The 21,342-nt window shown below is 48.5% G+C and overlaps 1 protein-coding gene across 18 annotated transcripts in view; it reads left to right on the forward strand.

Annotated features, from left to right (window-relative positions):
• The first annotated feature begins 19,521 nt into the window (after positions 1 to 19,521).
• LOC123503838 (aryl hydrocarbon receptor nuclear translocator homolog) overlaps positions 19,522 to 21,342 on the forward strand; it is an 82,646-nt gene continuing 80,825 nt past the window's right edge. For 2 of the 18 annotated variants that reach the window (XM_045253910.1, XM_045253917.1), the window contains exon 1: positions 19,622 to 19,862. The gene's annotated coding sequence lies outside the window, so the exon portion shown is untranslated. Of the gene's footprint in view, positions 19,538 to 19,613; positions 19,963 to 20,050; positions 20,070 to 21,342 lie in introns of those variants that run through there. The other 16 variants (XM_045253925.1, XM_045253918.1, XM_045253923.1 and 13 more) reach the window with 14 other exon arrangements.

Below are 21,342 nucleotides of genomic sequence, written 5' to 3' on the forward strand. Positions count from 1 at the left end.
TCTTTGTTTCCTGTTAGTTCTGGTACTGTTCTAATCCCTCTGTGTTCCCCCTCGCATATCTCCTCCCTTTCTTCCTTACCTGATTGTCCAGAGCTTGTCTTTCCACGTACCTTTTGCCTTCCGTCTTGTCTCCCGGATTTGCTTCTTCGCCTCGCTCCAGCATTGCGATTTAGAGTCAGCGCTGGTCCCGGTGTCCGCTTGCCAGGCTGCGGGCGTTAGGTGACATGTTAAGTCTTGCCCCATGTTGCCGCTACCGCCACCCTCACAGTCAGTCACAGCCACCGTCGCCGCTACTACTGCTGGTTTTGTTACTGTTCCTGTTGCTTCCTAGTTCATTACAGCTATCGCCACTGTTGTTTTGTTATGAGTTGTATGTCTCTCTCTCTCTCTCTCTCTCTCTCTCTCTCTCTCTCTCTCTCTCTCTCTCTCTCTCTCTCTCTCTCTCTCTCTCTCTCTCTCTCTCTCTCTCTGCATTCATCCACGTGTATGACAAAGATTAAATCAACCTCGTAACGTGTAGGTGTGTGTGCATATGTGTGGAATATATATCAAGCTCACATGTAAAGCTATACCAGTGCTTTATATCCTACATACTTAGCCACGACCACCACCACCATCACCATCGTCCTCTGTAATGCAGCTCCAGACCTTCCGTAGCAGCATGAGACACCTCGGATCAAAGGAGACCGCCTAGATGCGTTTATTATAATACTCGACATGCGGACGAGGCGCTTAGAGGGACGGAGAGGGAGGGAGGTGAGCAAGAGGACGGGAAGAAGGGGTGGAGGTAGCACAGGTGGCAGGGAGGAGTGAGGGAGAAACAAGGGAGAGGAGCCAGGGAGCGTAGTAAGTGTGGGAGTGTTGGTCAACTGGGCAGGTGGTGCGGACGAGATACTTGGGAGAAGGAGGAGGAGGAGGAGGAGGGTGAGAGAAGTAAGTAAAGGAAGAAGGAAGAAATAGACCGGTTGAGATATGAAAGAGAGAAAAACGTGTGAATTTTGACATTAATGTACTGGAAAAACACACAAATTTACACATTTTAGGTAGATACAAGAGCGCGAGGCGACTGGGTGAGAGAAAAGAGGCAGGTGTGATGGTTATAATCTCTTCAGTACCAGGACGCGTTTTCATATCCATTCTGGTTACTGTTTGGCGATTATACAGCTTCAGAAACATATGTTGGGATTAGAATAGTAAAGACTGTGGCCATTAATCTTCTGACTTCCATAGACGCTTCCTAATGTAAATGAAACCGTCTAATTGTACCCAAAACTCAAGGTAAAAAATACGTCTCATTACTTAAGGGATTAATATTATGTAGGGATTAAAATAATGAAGACTGACCATTAATCTGACCTCCATAAACCCTTCCAAATGTAAACAAAATCACCTAATCACACTCAAAAATCAAAGTAAAAATGCGTTAATATTCTTAAGATCCCAAAGAAACACTCGCACAACACTGTAACTTGGGCTAACAGTGGCACCTTTCCCTCTCTTTCCTCTCCTCTCAGTACTGAAGAGTTAAGTGCTGCTAGTGAGGCGGCAAGGGCGAGGAAGGGCGAGAGGCGGCAAGACTGGCAGAACACGCGAACTTAAGGAGGCTGGGGGGAGGAATATTAATCCTGGCATGGCTGGCCTGAGGATAAATCACTTGTAACGAGGGTATAGGTGGCGGGAAGAGGTGAGAGAGAGAGAGAGAGAGAGAGAGAGAGAGAGAGGGTTGGAAGATGAGATGCTACAGTTCTGAAACATTTCTGGCCACATTTCTGCTTTCAGAGGACTCTAGGATAATTCTCTCTCTCTCTCTCTCTCTCTCTCTCTCTCTCTCTCTCTCTCTCTCTCTCTCTGAATATAAAAACATAGAACAGATCAAGAAAACAAGATTTTATACAGCTTCGGATATTTATGTGTAGGATTAAATTAGTGAAGACTCCAGCTATTAATCTGACCTCCATAGACTCTTGCTAACGTAAATAAAATGGTCTAGTACACAAATCTCAAGGTGAAAATGTATCACAGTACTGAAGGGTTAAAAAAAGAAGATAAAAACAGTAGCTTTGGGGATTAAAATAGTGAAAACTCTAGCCATTAATCTGACCTCCATAGACTCTTCCTAATGTAAATAGAATAGTCTAATATACAAATCTGAAGGTAAAAATGTGTCCCAGTACTGAAGGGCTTAAAAGAAGAGAGCAAGAACAGTAGCTTTGGGAATTAAAATAGTGAATACTCCAGCCATTAATCTTCTGACCTCTATAGACTCTTCCTAATGTAAATAAAATGATCTACTCGTACACAAATCTGAAGGTAAAAATGTATCCCAGTACTGAAGGGCTTGAAAGACAGAAGAGAGCAACAGTAGCTTGGGAACCACCGTTGATATGCATGTCAGGGGTGTCTAATTGAGGAACAAGCCACGCCTTCGCCGCCTTCGCCTTTCCTATTGGCTATTGACTTGGGGATGAGAGGAAGGGGGGAAGCTTCGATTGGTGGGGAGGGGACGGGAGGAGAGGGAAAGGGGAAGGGTGGGGGGTGTTTATCTGACGGAGGCGTGGAAGGGAACGGGAGGTGAATCTGAGGAAGCTATTTTTTTCTTTTTCTAATTTATTTATTTATTTTATTTTTTTTTTGCGTTTTGATTAGTGTGTGAAGTTTTTTTTTGTTTTAGTTAATTGGTTGGGGAGGTTCGTTATTGTTTACGTGTGTGTGTGTGTGTGTGTGTGTGTGTGTGTGTGTGTGTGTGTGTTTTGCGAGGAAAATAAATGAAAGCTGAAATCTCCTTGATGTAATATTGGTGGTAGTGTATTCCAGGCCAGTTATTGCTACACGACCCAGCGAAGACTAGACAAAAACACGTGTCTGAGTTAGCCAAGGTAGCGGATCACGACTGGAAATGAACTGCGAAGTGATTCTACTCGTTGTGGCGGGATAACGTAACATGCTGGTGAAAAAGAGGGAGAAAAAGGATGGAGGTGGGTTAGAAGCACGGAAGCCACATGATTTAACCCCTTGTCTGCTATTTGGTACGCCTTTCTTGAGTTGTTTGTCTCTGTTAGGTATTTCCACTTGTTTACAGCTACATTGAATCTATAAACTCAGTAGAAATTGCTAAATATTTATTTATTTTATTACTTTTTTTTTGCGTTTTGATTAGTGTGTGAAGTTTTTTTGTTTTAGTTAATTGGTTGGGGAGGTTCGTTATTGTTTACGTGTGTGTGTGTGTGTGTGTGTACGACCCTTGAAAATAGTAGTGGTGAGTATGCAGAGCGTCTTTTTAAGTATAGGGTTCTAGAGGCAGTACGACTAGATTTCAACACTATTAATTGGAGAAACACTTGAAAACCATGCTAATCATCTCTGTGGCCTTGGAAAAATAGCCGAGGTGAGAGAGAAGAGCGTTTTTAAACAAGTTTGTATGGATCTAGAGACAATGCGATTAAATTTCTACACTATTAACTGGAGAAACACTCTTGAAAACCATGCTAACCATTTCTGTGGCCTTGGAAAACGTCGTGATGAGAGCAAAGCGTTTCTGAATACGGAATATAATTGAGTCACGGGACTGCTCCACCTTCACCTTCAGTACTACGTTTATGCCTGATTGGACCCTGGATAGACTCTCTTCACTACCAAAGCGTCAGTCTGAACACATTATGGAAAGAGGAAATACACGAAAAGGAACATTACAAGGTGACTTTAACCCCTTCAGTACCATGACGCGTTTCCACGTTCATTATGGATACTGTTTAGTGATTTTATACAGCTTCAGAAACTCATGTCAAGATAGTGAAGACTGTGGCTATTAATCTTCTGACCTCCATGGACCTTTCCCAATCGTGCATAAATCTCAAGGTAAAAATGTGTTCCAGTACTGAAGGGGTTAAGTCTATACGTGGCTAGTTCCTTATATTTGAGCATGCTTATTTCCCCATTGACACTAATATACACATTATCGAGTCTGTTTGTATCGTGAAGTGGAAGCGGTGGAGTTTTTGCTGCATTAACCCCTTCAGTACCATGACGCGTTTCTATATTCATTGTGCTTACTATTTGATAATTGTATAAAGCTTCAGAAACATTAGATTAGAATAGTGAAAACTAGGCTATTAATCTTCTGACCTCCATAGACCTTTCCTGATGTCAATAAAATGGTCTAATCACACACAAATATCAAGATAGAAATGTCTCCCAGTACTGAAGGCGTTAAGGAATGAGAATAGTTGGAAAAAAAGACAGGAAAAAGTGTCACCTTTGTTCCTTCCTCTCCCTTCCTTCCCGCTGGAGATTACCTGAACATGTGTGTGTGTGTGTATGTGTATGTGCGTGAGTGTGCATCCCTTTGCGGTTTAGAGCATCCACGCGCATCTGTTCTCCCTATCTTCGCAAGTGGAACGAAGGAAGGAAGAGGTGGCATGAAATTAGACAGACATGTGGCCTTAAGTGAGGTATGACGCCGGGAACTCGCCACTTAGCCACCTCATTACGAGCCGGCGGTGTGTAATGGCGCGATTCTCTTCACGGAACACTAAAATATGAGCAAAAAAATGTTGAGACTTGGAAGAAAGGCGTATTGCCATTCAGTGTGCAGGAAGCTGGCGGTGCTAATCAGTGCTTGCAGATGACACAGGTAGAGAGAGAGAGAGAGAGAGAGAGAGAGAGAGAGAGAGAGAGAGAGAGAGAGAGAGAGAGAGATGAATGTAATGGTGAAGGAGCGATTTTTTTCTGTCAAACTTGCGTCGAGAGAGAGAGAGAGAGAGAGAGAGAGAGAGAGAGAGAGAGAGAGGTGTTTGATGACTGACTGACTAATGTTACCTTACCTTCCCTTCACCTGTTTTTGAACCTGTCAGGAGTCACACACACACACACACACACACACACACACACACACACACACACACACACACACACACACACACACACACACACACACACACACACACACACACACACACACACACACACACACACACACACCGACTGACCATTCATGCGTCTATTCATTCATTGCACACACTTGTACTTCTCTCACACGCACGCAAACACGCAACAGTACTCTCTCTCTCTCTCTCTCTCTCTCTCTCTCTCTCTCTCTCTCTCTCTCTCTCTCTCTCTCTCTCTCTCTCTCTCTCTCTCTCTCTCTCTCTCTCTCTCTCTCTCAGTGACCTCAAACACGTGTATTGACAGAAGAATTTTACACCTACATTTTTCGGACCTGCCCCAAATGAAGTGCTAATTGAGAAAGCAAAGGCCGGTGTGTAGGTCTCTCTCTCTCTCTCTCTCTCTCTCTCTCTCTCTCTCTCTCTCTCTCTCTCTCTCTCTCTCTCTCTCTGTCTCAAAGCTATGTAAATCCTCATTGCTTTACACTACAGTGCCTTTACACCTCTCTCTCGTTGCCTTGAGTCGCTTCTGACACCTACACACACTCACACATACTCGTACACACACGCTAGACTGCCTCTTGTCATGTCTCAAAGTCTTCATCCCTCTCCCTTCATCCCTTCTCTTACCTCTCAAACCTCAGTCACTCCAGGCCCGCGCGATTCCCACCTGTTGCAGCCTCAGTGAACCAAGACCATGCAGTGATCTTTGCTACAGACTCCTTCGTATTGCCTTGCTATGTGATGAAGTGGCGGTAGTGTTTATGCTGCCTTGGGTGTATGTAAGTGAAGGAATATGATCTTATCCCAGCTGTGCGAACTCTATCTTCCTTGCATCAGTGTGAGTGAATGGTTGGTGTGTGTGTGTGTGTGTGTGTGTGTGTGTGTGTGTGTGTGTGTGTGTGTGTGTGTGTGTGTGTGTGTGTGTGTGTGTGTGTGTGTGTGTGTGTGTTAGCTCCTTCAGTACCAGGACGCGTCTTCATGTTTATTCTTACAGTTTAGTGATTTTATTCAGCTTCAGAAATTTACGTGGGAATTGAAGTAGTGAGGACTCTGGTCATTAATCTTCAGACTACCATAGATTCTTCCTAAAATCTAGTAACACGAAAAATTCATAATAAAAATACGGTCCAGTACTGCAGAGAGTTAGGTAGATGGCTAAGGACGCGAGATGTAGTATTTGGGCTGATGGAAAGTGCGTGTAGAGAAAGTCGAGTTGGGGGTTGCTTGTTCTGAAAGTGACGTGGTAATCTGCTAGGAATAAGAAAGAGAGAGGGGAGAAGGTAGAGAGACAGAAGGGACGGTGTGGATAATATGAAAAGCGAGGCGAAATAGTGTCTTGTGGCCGGCTGAGGTGTTGTGTGAGTAGATAGTGGTAATAACTGGCAACAGGTGACTTATAATTGTCTTGAGGCCGGCTGAAGTGTTGGTATATGAGTAGATAGTAGTGATAAGTGACTGGCAACAGGTGACTTATAAGAAGAGCCTTTTAGTAGTGGTGTATCCTTGAAGCCAGCCCGCTCACCATGCATGCCGGGGTGTGGGATAGACGCGCCGGCTGAGGAGCTAAGGAAGAACGGTGATGATGATGGTGGTGATGGTGTTAGTGGCGGTGTTCGCAGTTCAAATGACAGTGATCACAGGTAGGCCAGTGTAGTTAGTGTGTAGGTCTATGTGCAGGGTAGTGTAGGCCTCCCAAGTGACTGGACGCACTGTTACCGCTAAAGTTATTGTGTTTTTAGTCTTGCATGCGACGGAGGACTCTCGGTGCCTCTCTTTCCCACAGTAGGAGATGCGGTGCGTGAGGTGCATGGGTTTCTCTCTCTCTCTCTCTCTCTCTCTCTCTCTCTCTCTCTCTCTCTCTCTCTCTCTCTCTCTCTCTCTCTCTCTCTTCTCTCTCTCTCTCTCTCTCTCTCTCTCTCTCTCTCTCTCTCTCTCTCTCTCTCTCTCTCTCTCTCTCTCTCTCTCCAGCTTATCCCACCTGCTCCAGTTACCTTGGTCTTATCTGTCTCGGCTCACTGGGTCCTTGGTGCGTCGCCGCCTGCCCCGCCCTGCCTTGCCCTGCCCTACCCTACCCTACCCTGCCCTGCCCGCCCCCCCGCCCCACCCCATCCCCACTTATTCTTGTACCCACGGCCCTCCCCTGCTGGTTCCCTTCCTTCCCTCCCATCACTTGCTTTATTCCCCATTCCATCACCTTCCCCTTCCTGGTTCCCTTCCCTCCCATCACTTCTCTTCCCTTCCTTTTGCTTTCCGCCCCATCCCAGCGTCTTTCCCGTCCTGGTTCTCTTTTTTCTTCCCTTCCATCACTTCCCATCACTTCCCTTGGTCTCTTTCCCATCCCACCATCTTTTTCTTCCTAAATCTCTTCCCTTCCTTTGCTTTCCTCTCCATCCCAGCGTCTTCCCCCTCCTGGTTCCCGTACCTTCCCTTCCTTCCCATCACTTTCCTTGGTATCTTCCCATCTTACCACCTACCCCCTCTTGTTTCCTCCCTCCCAGCAGATTGAGTTCCGTGTTAAGACTCCTGGATGGGTTTAAGTTGCTGTAATATCCACTGATTTGCATAGAAGGGTCAGATTAAAGCTAAACTCACTCAGAAGATGTAATAGACTGTCTATCCTACACGTGGAAGTCCCTGTATGACTCCTGTTTATTTCTATCTTCCATAAAGTTGTCTGTAATTTCAACGATTCGTAATGACTCACTAATTTAACCCCTTCAGTACTGGGACGCATTTTTACCTTGAGTTTCTGGTGTGATTAGATGATTTTATTGACATTAGGAAGGGTCTATGGAGGTCAGAAGATTAGTGGCCAGTCTTCACTATTTTAATCCTCACATAAGTTTCTGAGGGTGTATAAAATCACCAAATAGTAAGCAGAAGGAATATGTAAACGTGGCATGGTACTGAAGAGGTTACCCTGAGTCTTATCGAGTGCATTCCACGGTGTAGGTTCACTGACAGCACGTGAATGGAAAGGTTAGTATTGATAGCATTGTGGTTATCGAGACCGTCATCAGTCGGGAAGCTTTGAGGGAGATGGGTCTTGCACCTTCGCTAATCCGCCGTTTGTTTTGTCTCTTATCGACTGTGTGAGGTCATGGAATCAGGTGCAGACTTGGTGATTCTTGAGATATCGACGCAACTTTAGTCTTGTTTGTGGATCAGGTATGTATAGTAATGGCGTTAGAGATGAAGACTTGCTGGTTCTTGAAATATTGTTTAGGATTGTTGGTGTGAGGAGGAGAAGAAGAAGAAGAAGAGGAAGTGAAAGAGATAAGAATAGGAGGGATATCATTAGTGTCCTATTAACCCCTTCGATACTGGGACCATTCTGCTTAGTATTTGATGATTTTATACAACTTCAGAAACTTATGTGGGGGATTAAGATAGTGAAGACTGGCTACTAATCTTCTGACCTCCATAATGTCAATAAAATGGTCAAATCGTACACAAATCTTAAGGTGAAAATGTGTCCCAGTACTGAAAGGCTTAAACTGGTGAACTCTAACGCTGGAGAAAGGAGTCATGGCGTGTTTCGTACCTGTTGTTTGTCAGGAGGTGTGTGGGCTCCCCTTGCTACAGATGGTGCTGTTAAAAGCGTGCGGGACCTGCGCTGAGTACGGGGAGTGACCTTTATAGTGCCTTTATTTTCTAAGGTCAGTATTCTTAAATGCTTTGCTCTCACCATCACTACTTTCCAAAGGCTTTAGTTGAAGGCGTTTGTTTTTAAGCACCATTCAGTACTGGGACACATTTTTACCTTCAGATTTGTGTACGATTAGACCATTTTATTGACATTAGGAAAGGTCTATGGAGGTCTGAAGATTAATGGTCACAGTCTTCACTATTTTAATCCCCCATAAAAGTTTCTAAAGATATAAAACCACCTAATAGTAAGCGGAATGAATATAGAAACGCGTCATGATACTCAAGAGGTTAAGGGTGTTTTTATAGTTCCGGTGATGGACTACCAAGATTTATGGATTATCATAAGGAGAAACTGTCTTGAAAACCCGGCTAGTCGTCACTGTGGCCTTAGAAAACTGTCGTGGTGAGAGAGCAGGACGTCAGGTCGCAATTAGCCGTGTTCCATCGTATAATCTAACGAAGTATCACAGCTGTGGCTATCTCGGCTATCGTCTACCCAATCTACCGTTAACTTCATTGTTTCTCCTCCTCTATTACTTGGTTAACTGCTACGCTTCTCCCCGAGCCGTCTCGCTGCACCAAACTTTCTATTCCGTCCACTTAACTAATGTACGAGATAGGTAGTGTCAGTACTCCATGGTTTCCTTTCGCGCGGGGCTCTTGAAACACTTCCTTATTCCGTCTCCCGCGTGTGATTTAAATGCCTTCAATGTAAGAGTCCGTGTCCAGTCCCACGGTAACACTGCTGCTGCCTCTGACTAGTATAAGGTATCTAGCTATTAACTTTTTGTTCCTGTCTTGAAACCTTTCGTGGATTTTCATTAGAGAGAGGAGCGAGGTGGTAGTGGTGGTGGTAGTGGTGGAGGAATATTACGTATCAAAAAATAGTGAAAGCTGCAAGAAATATTAAGGCCTACAGTGGCGTTCTCTGCATAGACCTATATTTACCTATCCACCCAATCGAGGAGGAGGAGGAGGAGGAGGAGGTGGAGGTGGAGGTGGAGGAGGAGGTGGAGGTGGTGGTGGTGGTGGTGGTGGTGGTGGAGGAGGAGGATGAGGAGGAGAAAGAGGAGGAGGAGGAACTAAAGAGACATTTGTAAAGGTTAATTGTGCGCACGCGAAACCAACCAGCCAGCCATCTAATATAGAGAAAGGCGTAATATAATATGATGCATCACTTTCAATGAGGCAGCGTGTCTTGGTGCGGCCTCGCCCTCTGTCGTGCCGCGGCCCGCCCCGCCCACCGCGTCCCACCACCAGGCGCAGTGTTGGGGAAAGGAGGAGGGAAGGGGGGTGCAGGAGGACCAGGTGGGGTAAATTTAGGAGCATCAACTAGTGGTTGTCTTAATTGTATGTTGCATTTGTTATTTCTGAAGAGCCACGTCAGTATTTTGTGGGTTTGCCCAATACCGTGACGCGTTTCCATATTCATTCTGGTTAGTATTTGGTGATTTTATACAGCTTCAAAAACTTATGTGGGGATTGAAATAGTGAGGACTGTGGCTATTAATCTTCTGAACTCCGTAAACCCTTCCTAAAGTAAATAAGATCGTCTAATCACACCCAAAACTCAAGGTAAAAATGCGTCCCAATACTAAATGAATTAGGAGTAGTGTGTGGTGTGTGTTGTGTGTGGGGAGACGCAGCAGGTTGTGGAGTGCAGCAGTGCGCGGTGGTGTAAGTATAACATTGGTGTTGCTCTGAGTATAACACTTGGCCCATTCTTTATGATCTTAACTGTGAGGGTGTGAGGAGACCGCACTCCATTACACCCAGCCTGTTGATCAGCTGCTTGTCTATCAGTAACTATTTTTATATTGGAAGGCGGAACTTTCTTATCTTGCCTCATGAGGTGGCCGGCTGCTGTGCATCGCCGTCAGCAGTGGGAGCAGAGGGAGCAGCAGGACGGGGTCATGCCGCGCTCCTCTCAATCTTGCTGTGATTGTGAGGAGGAAAAAAAAAAAAAAGGCTGAGCGCACCGAGAGAGATTGAGGAAGGTACGAATGAGGAAAGGTTTACGAATGTAGGGCGCAGCATTAACGTGTGTGTGTGTGTGTGTGTGTGTGTGTGTGTGTGTGTGTGTGTGTGTGTGGTGTGCGCGCGGTGTGCTGCGGCCGGAGTAGCTGCCTTCTTACTAGTGGAGGCTGCGAGGCTGGCCGGCCGATCGTGGGCACTGGTCACGACGGCACAAGTGGCCGGTCACGAATCCAGAGCGGGTTGCCCCTGGCCGCCTGGTGCACTTCCAGCGTCCACTGCCCCGCTGCCACTCTCTCTCCGTCCCTCCCTTACGCCCCGCCCAACTCGTGCTGGCGTAGTGTTCCTGGCGAGGCTGCTTTACGAGGCTCCGGTGAGTAACGGCGCCAGGCCTCCACTACATGGCGCACTCGATTCTTTAAGAGTGGAGGACGCGCCAGATGGTGATTATCCCTCCAGTTTCTCCAGCGAGCCATCCCATCTCGCCCCAAACCAACCTAGTCCCGGCCAGACCGATGCAGGGGCCACTTGTGGTTATATACCTGGAGGTGGGTGGCGGTAATAATCAGGCAGGTACCTCGAGGGGGGAGTACCGGCCGGCCACACGCTCACCTTTCACATGGACCTCGCCGAGCCCCGCCACGCCACGCCGCTGCTGCTCCCTCGCCGTTCGCTTAACCTTCCGCAGTCTCAAAGCTTGCAGGGTGACGGCGTGGAAATGTAAGCTGGATTGGGGGTGTTTGGAGGATACAAGGTGTGCTGTGTCTAGTCGGCTTGCAGTGCTCTCTCTCTCTATCTCTCTTTCTCTCTTCTTGTCTGGCTTTAAACGGTAAAGGAGTAAGCATTGATGATGATGATGAGAGAGAGAGAGAGAGAGAGAGAGAGAGAGAGAGAGAGAGAGAGAGAGAGAGAGAGAGAGAGAGAGGGAACAGTTGATTTGCTCTCACTGCATTCTCAAGGGGCTGAAATAGGTCACCTTGGTCACTGCTCCACTCTCCCTCTCTCTTTCTCTTGACCTGGCGCCATTTCCATCTTTATCTCACTATCTCTGGAATGTTTGAGCGGCGACCTCGCTATCGGCACCATCGTCGCCAGTATTATCATCACCCTCGTCCTCACAACCACCACCCTCCATTGTCATCATGAGTAGTGGACGGGACAGTCAGCCAGCCACGCCCACACCACCCACTACCCACTACCACCCACCAGCCATACACTCCCACTACCTTCACCAGCACCCACACCACCTCAGCCTCGGAGCCGCCTTCCTCCACACGGGTTTAGGTCACACATCGTCCACGGGGAGACAACGATACAGGGCACACCACCTCCTCTCCTCGCCCAGCCGCCCGCCTAGCCTCCCCACCTCACCAGCCCGTCGCCCTGCCTCGCCCCGCCTCGCCCCGCCCCGCCCCGCCCCGCCCAGACCCGCCACTCTCTCCTCTTTGAGCACCTTTGTTCACTTTTACACGGCGAGTGGTGCGAAGTATTTTCACTTACGTTTTTAACCGAATTTCTCCTGGAAGGGGCTTGCAAGTGGCCCAGCAGTGGCGGCCGTGCTCGAGGGGCTGTGGCGGTGATGAATCGTGCAGGTACTTTTGTTTTCCCAGGTGACGGTGGCAGCAGCAGCAGCAGCAGGAGGGTGGAGGGTGTCACCTGTTGGCTGCGGCGGTAATGACTGTCAGTTAGGATGCAGCGAAGGATGCCACGATCCGTGAACGAGATTATAAATGGCAGCCGCTTGTGATTCCGGGTATTAATGAGGCAGTTTGACGATTCGGCTTGTAGGCGGTGAATAGCCAACAGTAGTGCATATTAATGTGGGTCTCATGTGCAAGTCCCTCGGCGCCGGAATACCAATGGCGTGGCCGGCGAGGGTGTGAGGCAGGCCACGGAGAGCCACCTGGAGGCGGGGCAGGGACTGGGCCCGCTTTTGTTTTTATGGCCACGGAGGTCAGGCGGGGTGGAGGGCGTGTGGGCCCCTCGCCATGCCACTCCTCGCACCTGCACGCAGCGCCACACCCCTGCACTTGTATCCCTCCCTGCTGCACCTGTCATACCTGCACGTACTGGTACCACCAACCTGCCGTCCTCCACACCTGTGCTGCTTCTCACCCACCTCACCGCTACCACACCATCACACTGCCGCCCCTGTGTTCATGCCACTGTACCACTGGCGTCACACACACACACACACACACACACACACACACACACACACACACACACACACACACACACACACACACACACACACACACACACACACACACACACCTGCGGACAGCACCTGCCCTGCACCACGCCTTCACATTGTCTGCTCCCTAAGGGTTGGTCACGCATGACTCGCTGTAGTCGTGTTGCGTCATCCGTGTGGCAGGACTCAGGCTCGGTAGTGGACGTATGGTGTGTGAGAGGCGGCGGACGGCAAGACAGGGAGGCACTGCCGCGGCAAAAACTCGTGTGGCATTTAAAGAGGCGAGGTGATGTGCAGGGAAGGAGGACACACCGGGACGGGAGAATGTAGCCACCAATTGCGGAAGTGTAGGGTGGGCAGGTTCATGCGTGGAGGGAGGCCGCGGGTAGGCCGCCGCTAGCACCTGATCTCCTGTGGGTACTGGGGAGGGGCGTGCAGCTGTGGTTTCTGGCGTGGTGGGCCTCAGTGACTCCTTGAGGGCGCGAGGGTGCTAGGATAACGGGCGTGCAGCACCGTTAAGCCGTGCTGCGGGGCACGGGCTAGGGCTGTGCTGACCTCACCGTGTAGGGAGTGTATTGCAACAAGTACACCTTGTCTTTGTTTTTGTCCATCATCTTTCCAAGGTAAATCAGTGGCATTGGTGCTGCGCTGCCCGGTTTAGCTTGGTAGGTTTGAGTCGCGCGGCGGGACAGGCGGCTCATGCGGTGCGGTGCGGTGCGGTGCGGTGCGGTGCCGTGTGGTGCCGTGAGGATGTTGCCGGCGGGAAGTCAGCGGCGGAGAGAGTGAAGCTTATTTATGTAAGAGGAGCACCGCCTGGCCGACCCTTGCCTCGCTCCTTAGGGGTGTGCCGATACCGGGCGACCGCGTCAATATTTTCGATCGATATAGGGCGCGGCGGGAGGGAGGGAAGGAGGGAGGGTGCGAGGGGCTGCAAGCGGATCGTTGATGGACATGGGACGAGGCACATCGATCACTTTGCCGTCCTAAGTGGCTGGCTGGGCTCACTCCACCATTGCCGCGAGTATGACGGGAAAAGTGGCGCATCGGGACGGGCCGTGGATAGATGAAGGCTTCCTCAGTACGCCGCAGGGATGACTCGGCTGCATAATTAACCTGCAATTACGAGCGGGACTTAGTAATGGCGACAGTCATGTTGCGTATTACTGCGTGGAATATTTAGTGCTGCGTGTTACTGGGGAGGTGAACTGCGCCGCCCTGCGCTAATTGCCATTTACTGAGACGTTTAAAAATGCGATTAGTATACTTACTTTTCAGGTAAATGACTTGTTTTTTGAGAATTTTCCTTTTTCTCCCGTTAATACAATGCATGATCGTGTGTGTGTGTGTGTGTGTGTGTGTGTGTGTGTGTGTGTGTGTGTGTGTGTGTGTGTGTGTGAGTTAGTGGAAAGGTGGGTGGGTGGGTGTGGTGTGTGTGTCCTTTTAATTCTTTCCCGATTGAGGCGAGCGAGTGTAGTGTGGGGACGTGGTGTGCCAGAGGGTGTAGGGTAGTAGGTGATGTGTGGTGAACCGTAGCCACGATGCTCAAGGTTTATGTAAGCTGCTGACACACACACACCCACTCACTCACACACCACCCACTCACACACCCACCCACCACAACACACACACACACACACACACACACACACACACACACACACACACACACACACACACACACAGCTGGACAAAGGATGACCTCGCTTTTTTCGCCGTGTGCTTCATGTTGAGGCCGTCAGGGTGTGTGTGTGTGTGTGTGTGTGTGTGTGTGTGTGTGTGTGTGTGTGTGTGTGTGTTTGTGTGGTTCATGCGATGCGAACACGCGCGTCAAGACACTGGCAGGCATTGGAACATTGGAAGATTGGGGCAGGTGTACCATGTTATGATGCACTGACGGGACGGGGGAGTGATGGCGCTGACAGGCTGAGGAGTGTGACGGGGTGGTGAGGATAGCAGTGTGTTGCTACAGTGGCATGGAGGGAGGGGTGTGGTTGGCTAGGAGGGGCACGTAGCTTGTCACGAGAGGCTTCGATTATGCCGCAGACTTAATGTCAACGCCGTGATCTCGTGAGGCGCGGGGCGTGAGCACTGCGTTGTGTCTGCCTGGCCCTCGCTGCTCACTGCTCAGGCTCCCAACTCACTGCGGACACTGAGCTACTGGCCTCGTAACTCTGCTGGTTGAAAAATACTGCTTCTTTTTATTATTATTGACTTTGTGAGGTGAAATGTACTCAGTTTTATCTTCATTAACTTTTTTTATTGCTACTGCCATTCTTTACTAGCGTTCAGAGCACAACATAAAGAAAGCCGGCGTGGACACACACACACACACACACACACACACACACACACACACACACACACACACACACACACACACACACACACACACACACACACACACACACGAAGATTGCCAGAGAGAGAGAGAGAGAGAGAGAGAGAGAGAGAGAGAGAGAGAGAGAGAGAGAGAGAGAATATTTAGCTTAATTATGTTACAGACCTATTTATTAGACCACAATACGAAAATGAACCACTAAAACCAACAGCTGATGTAGGAGGTATCACTGAGGGTTAGCATCCCATACAATGTAGGGACGAGGTGGCCATGGGTAGCGGCAGGGTGGGCACCGTTATTCAGGAGAGGGTCAGGGAGAAGCAGCGTTCCATTCATGACGAGACTTAGTAACGCCCGCATTCAGAAACGCTTCCTCTCTCACTATGACAACTTTCCAAGGCCACAGAGACAACTAGCCAGGTTTTCAAGACAGTTTCTCTGTTTAATAAACCAGAAATCTTGCCAATCTATCACCAGAACCATAAAAATACTAAAAAAAACACGAGTATCTTCAACTGGAGCCCTTAGAAAGCAGTGATGGTGAGAAACCAAGGCGTTTTAGAATACTGCCCTTAGTTATACCCACCAAGAATGCATGTACCTTAGATTAGATAGTCATAATGTCATGTGTGAATGTGGCCCGAGTGATTTCTGCCGTGCTGGTGAGGGACAGGTGGGTGGCGGCAGGTGTGGTGGGATAAGGGTGTGTGTGGCTGGGGGTGGTGGAGCTGGAAGGTGTGGTGGGTGTGTGTGTGGTAGAGCATCTCGTGTCCTCACCTCATATCTCATGCACAGTATCGTGAGTTCTCGTCGAAATGTTCTCGATTAGTTTTTAGAGTTGAATTGTTTTTATAAAAGAGAGTTGCTGGAGGAGGTTTATGGTGGTGGTGGTGGTGGTGGTGGCAATGACGGTGGCAGTGGCTCATCAGGTGTAATGATACTTAGATCCGTACTATGAAACGCTTTACTCTCTCACCATCACTGCTTTCCAAAGGCCCCAGTTGAAGATGCTCGTTGTTTTAAGTACTTTTACGCTTCTGGTGAAAGACTGGCAAGATTTCTGGTGAATTAAAAAAGAAACTGTCTTAAAACCCGGTTACTTGTCTCTGTGGCCTTAGAAAATCGTCGTAGTAAGAGGAGAAGGCGTTTTTTTAATACAGGCGTCAGACAACATTATCAATTCCCCCGATAAAGTAATGGTTTGTGTAAGGCGTGTTTGTGTAATTCTGAAACGATTCACCATCACTGCTCAAGGCCTCCAGTTGAAGGTCCTCGTGGTTTTAAGAGTACTTTTACGGTTCTGGTGATAAACTGACAAGATTTCTAGTTGATTAAATGGAGAAACTGTCCTGAAAAACCCGGCTAATTGTCTCTGCCCTTGCAAAATTGTCGTAGTGAGAGGGGGAGGCGTTTGTGAATTGTGGTCTTATTGTCTTCTTTATGCTGCTGCCTTGCCGTTTGTCTGGAGTCTGACACCACGTGCGCCTCAGTCTTTCATTACTGCATATAAGTTAGCTTTTTCACCCTCTGTACACGTGAAGTATAGACGAACACACGAACACTATGCTAGTCTTTTGAATTTACGTGCTGGAGCTAGACTGTGCGTGCGTCCGTCCATGTGTGTGTGTATGTGTGGTGGAGAGGTATTGGAGATTACCCGCCGTGGGAGAGCTGCAGTACTATCTCACTACTAGCCAGCTTAATTCTACCCTGTCAGTTTGGAGATGGCTGTCTTCAGACCAATGATGGATAGCACATTTTTTTCCCTGTGTTAGTAATGTTGGGAATATTTTGTCCTGTCTTTCGCGTTCTTTACAGTGTGCATTTTTCAGGATATTGATTATAGTACACGAACAGCCTTGCGTTGTTGAGTTTTGAAGCCGCACCACTCAAAACATTGGTAAAATTGATCTGATATGAGTTTAAACTTTACTAAAACTCACATTTAGAAACGCATTGCTCTCACCACAAAATTTTTTAAAGCTACATAAACCTTTAACCTCTTCAGAACCACGACACGTTTCCATATTAATTCTGGTTACTATTTGGTGATTCTATAAAGCTTCAGGAACTTATGCGGGGGTTAGAATAGTGAAGAATGTGGCTTTTAATCTTGTGACCTCCATAGATCCTTCCTAGTCTAAATGAAATGGTCTAATCGCACACAAAACTCATGGTAAAAATACGTCTAGGTACTGTAGGGGTTAACCGGTTTCTCAGGGTTGTTTCTCCAATGAATAACCTCAAAATCTTGCCAATCTGTCACTAGAACCATAAAAACACCCTTTAAAACCTGTGTCACTTAAACTAGAGCCTTTTCAAAATAGCTGAAGGCGTAACATTGAACCTCGTATTAAAAAAATCCTTTGCACTCTCACCACGACTATTTTCCAAGGCCACAGAGATGATTAGCCGGGTTAAAGGTGTTTCTACAGTAAATAGTGTAGAAATCTTGTCAATATGCCTCTAGAACCGTAAAAAAACACTTAAAAACTTGTGTAAACTTAAAGCCTTTTGAAATAGTAGCGGTGAAGCACAGAAGTGATTGAGAATATGAGCTTCAGATCAGGAATAGCAAGGACTGGGTAGTGTGTGTGGCCTGCTCTGCCCAGCCTGTCCTTTGCACTAGCAGGGTGGCGAACTGAGCAAGGGAAGAGCATGATGACGTGATTGATAGTCTGGGTTGATGGATGGAGCCGCGGGCCACAGGGAGGAGCTGCCACGGACCACTACTGGATTGCCCTCCGGTCTGCCACTGATCGCTTTCATGGCCACACAAGCCAAGGTCACACTCGGCTATTAATGGGCGTGGGAAGTGGCCTGCCTAAGCTCGTTGTCAAGTGTGTGTTTGCGTCAATTGGTGGTGTTAGGTGTGAGTGAATACGTGGCTATTGCTTGACTTGTTTTCTCAGACCTTTCACTGCAAGTCAGTCTTTAACCCGTATTCAGAAACGCTTTGCTCTCTCACGACTGCTATTTCTAAAGGCTGTATCTGAAGATATTCATGTTTTCAAGGGTATTTTTATGGTTCTGGTGAATGATAAGCAACATTTCTAGATCATAACGAGAAACTTGAAAACCCGGCTAGTTGTCTATGGGGACTTGGAAAAATGTCGTGGTAAGAGACCAAGGCGTTTCTTATTTTTTACTTCCCTCCTCATATTCTCCAAATGATGACCGTGGCAGTGAAAAGATTAAATTCTACTGGTGCTGGTGGTGCTGACGGGCCTCAGTGCCTGGTGGCGTGGGTGCGTGTCTGGTGTGTGCGGCGCGGCAGTGCAGTGGAGTGGTATTCCCTGGGGCACTCACCACCACAGAGTATAATTGTGTACAGTGTGTGAGTACATGCTGTGTGCTCCTACTTGTTCTCGTATGCTCAAACACTTCTATGCTTCACCTCCACTGTTTCAAAAGGCTTTATTTAAATTTACACGAGTTTTTTAAGGTGTTTTTTACGGTTCTACAGGCAGTGATAAGATTTATACATTATTAACTGGAAAAACACTCTTGAAAATCCCACTAATCATCTCTGTGGCCTTGGAAAATAGTCGTAGTAAGAGAAAGCGTTTCTGAATATGGACCTTGGTGTCGGGCGGCAGGGAGTAGCAGTGTGAAGTCATTGAGTATTATTACATCAGAGGCGGAGCTTCCTGGTGCAGGTGACGCTCACCACAGTGCCCTGATCTGCTGGAGGTTCTGACGCAGAGCACGTTAGGCGAGGCGTCATCAGTTTAGTAGCGGTGCGGTGGGTTGGCCGCCAGTCGCCGCAGTGACGGAGTAGCACTCGGCGTCAAGGTGAACAGTGCAGGTGTGCGCCACGTAAAGGTTAGCAGGGCACTGTGGAAATTCTGTAACACAAGGACAGGACGCTTTCTTGTCATGTGAAGGATGCCGCTGCGTATGTTCAGGAGTTGAGGGGGCAGCGATCAAGTGCTTGGCGTAGGTGGCGACTCATTGCCGTATAAGGTTGTTTGTTTCCGAAATAGCTGAGATTTCTGTTATTTTCTATAGGAGTTGCCGGGGCTGACCAGCGGGGCGCCCCTCCCCACCCTCACTGCGGACTTTGGGGTGCTCGCTGCTGGCCTGCGCGGCGGCTCTTGTCTCGCAACCAAAGGGTGTCATGACGGCTGTTATGGATCTGTAGTCATCATTATTCCTCCCGACAGCACCGGCGAGGCCCCAGCTGGAGGCCCCAACACAGCTGGACTCGCTCCGGATTTACTACCGATTTTCGTCTTGCAATTAAATGATTATCTTAATCCAGAGTTAAAACATAATTATTTATGCACACATTAATTTCAATATGAAAAGAAGCGAATTAAAAATTTTGAGACTGTCTGTTCATCGGGGAAACATTTCGTCAGTTCTATATAAACGTTTGTGAGTTGCCATGTAGGTTTTCCTGTGTGTCGGACAGCGTGCTTCAGCGGGCGGTGCCGCCGCGGCTCAGTGCCCGTTGAGGTGGAGTCTGCCGAGGTGTGAGTGTGTCGGGCGGTGAGCAGGAGGCCCGAGAGAGGGTGCGGTTGTTCCCCCGGTGTGTGATCCTCCAGGAGGTCCGGGATCGCTGCACACTGGAGGAAAAATAGTCGCGTTGGTCACCGCGAGACCCGAGTCACGATCGTAGCGTAGACGGAGATGTTGTGTAGTGAAGCGCGGAGGTGTGCGTTAGTGAGACTGCTGTTGTGGAAGCTGCAGCGCTGCTGTAGTGTTGGCCGCGCCCGCCACTCGTCCACACCGTGGCCCAACCTGCGCTCTCACGTCACACCAGGGAGCGGTGCGGCAAAGTTACCTGGCTGCACCGGACCCGTCACAGTCTCCGGTAGTAGCGTGGGAGCGGCGAGTGTGTGTGTGTGTGTGTGCTGCTGCTAACTGCCTCGTGCCTTGGATTATTGTGACCACCCCTGGATTCCTAACACCCGGTGAGGGGCCGCGACGCGTGTGTCAGTGATCACATTTCTCAAACTGAAAAAGGAAAATTGTTATAATGACAAATGGATCTCGTGTAAACTGTCTTGCGGAGCAACAAGTATGTTGTGAAGGCCGAGGTGTGTGTGTGTGTGTGTGTGTGTGTGTGTGTGTGTGTGTGTGTGTGTGTGTTGTAAGTGATGCATAGTGTCAAAGTGGCACAGACGACGGAGCATTTGGTCTGTTACACCTGCCCACCATTCCATGCTCCGCTGTGATGACCGCATGGCCAAATCATCTGACAGACCGCTATCTTCAAAGCAATCGGTCTTGGCCGCCACTTCGTGACTTAGAATGCCGGGGAGTATTGCTATGCGGGAGGGAGGCGGGCCAGCTGGGCGAGGGTCGGGGTCGGCAGGGCAGGGCAAGGCAAGACAAGACGGGGCAGGGAAGCGGCCAGTACTCGTTGTGGCCACCGGCGGGTCAGGCTTTCAAGGGCTTCGGTGCTCATCAAGGGTCAGTAACCAGCGGCGTGAGGGAACATCTGCAGTGTGATAACGACCTTTATGGCTTGTTAGGGGGAAAAAAGGAGTCTGGTGTATAGGGAACAAAAAGGTGACGGGAGTTTTGCCCTAGGCTGGAAGTGTCGCGGGTGTGTGTGTGTGTGTGTGTGTGTGTGTGTGTGTGTGTGTGTGTGTGTGTGTGTCGCCAGGGATTTCAGATTTGTTAACGGGAGGCGGGACGTGACTCAAGGAAAACCCCTGTGTCCTCCTCCTCCTCCTCCTCCTCCTCCTCCTCCTCCTCCTCCTCCTCCTCCTCCTCCTCCTCCTCCTCCTCCTCCTCCTGTATTTCCTTCGCCTCTATTTTCATCCAGCCTCACATTACACACACACACACACACACACACACACACACACACACACACACACACACACACACACACACACACACACACACCAGCACCTCAACTCCTCATTCTTGTGTTTCACATCTTTATAAACACCAGATCTCTCTCTCTCTCTCTCTCTCTCTCTCTCTCTCTCTCTCTCTCTCTCTCTCTCTCTCTCGGAAAAAGCGTTTCTTCAATAGTTTTATCACTTTTCATCATCGTCAACACCAACAACAAAAAGATGAGGTTGTGTTTCCCTGAAGAGTGAAGAAAACGTGTGTCGGTATTTCCACAAACTGCTTTTCTTTATCTTTGGCTCAGCAGTAAGTGATAGAAAGGAGAGGGAGAGGGAGAGCGAGGGTGTGGTAAATTTTTCTATCAGTTGTCATCATTTTCACCGTGACACTTTCCTTTTTCGGGCTCTGGTTGTTTTTGTCGTCGTTGTTGTTGTTGTTGTTGTGGTGGTGGTGGTGGTGGTGGTGGTTGGTTTTGTTTGGATTTTTTC

This window comes from Portunus trituberculatus, chromosome 14 (genome assembly GCF_017591435.1).
Source record: "Portunus trituberculatus isolate SZX2019 chromosome 14, ASM1759143v1, whole genome shotgun sequence".
NCBI classification, from domain to species: domain Eukaryota; kingdom Metazoa; phylum Arthropoda; class Malacostraca; order Decapoda; family Portunidae; genus Portunus; species Portunus trituberculatus.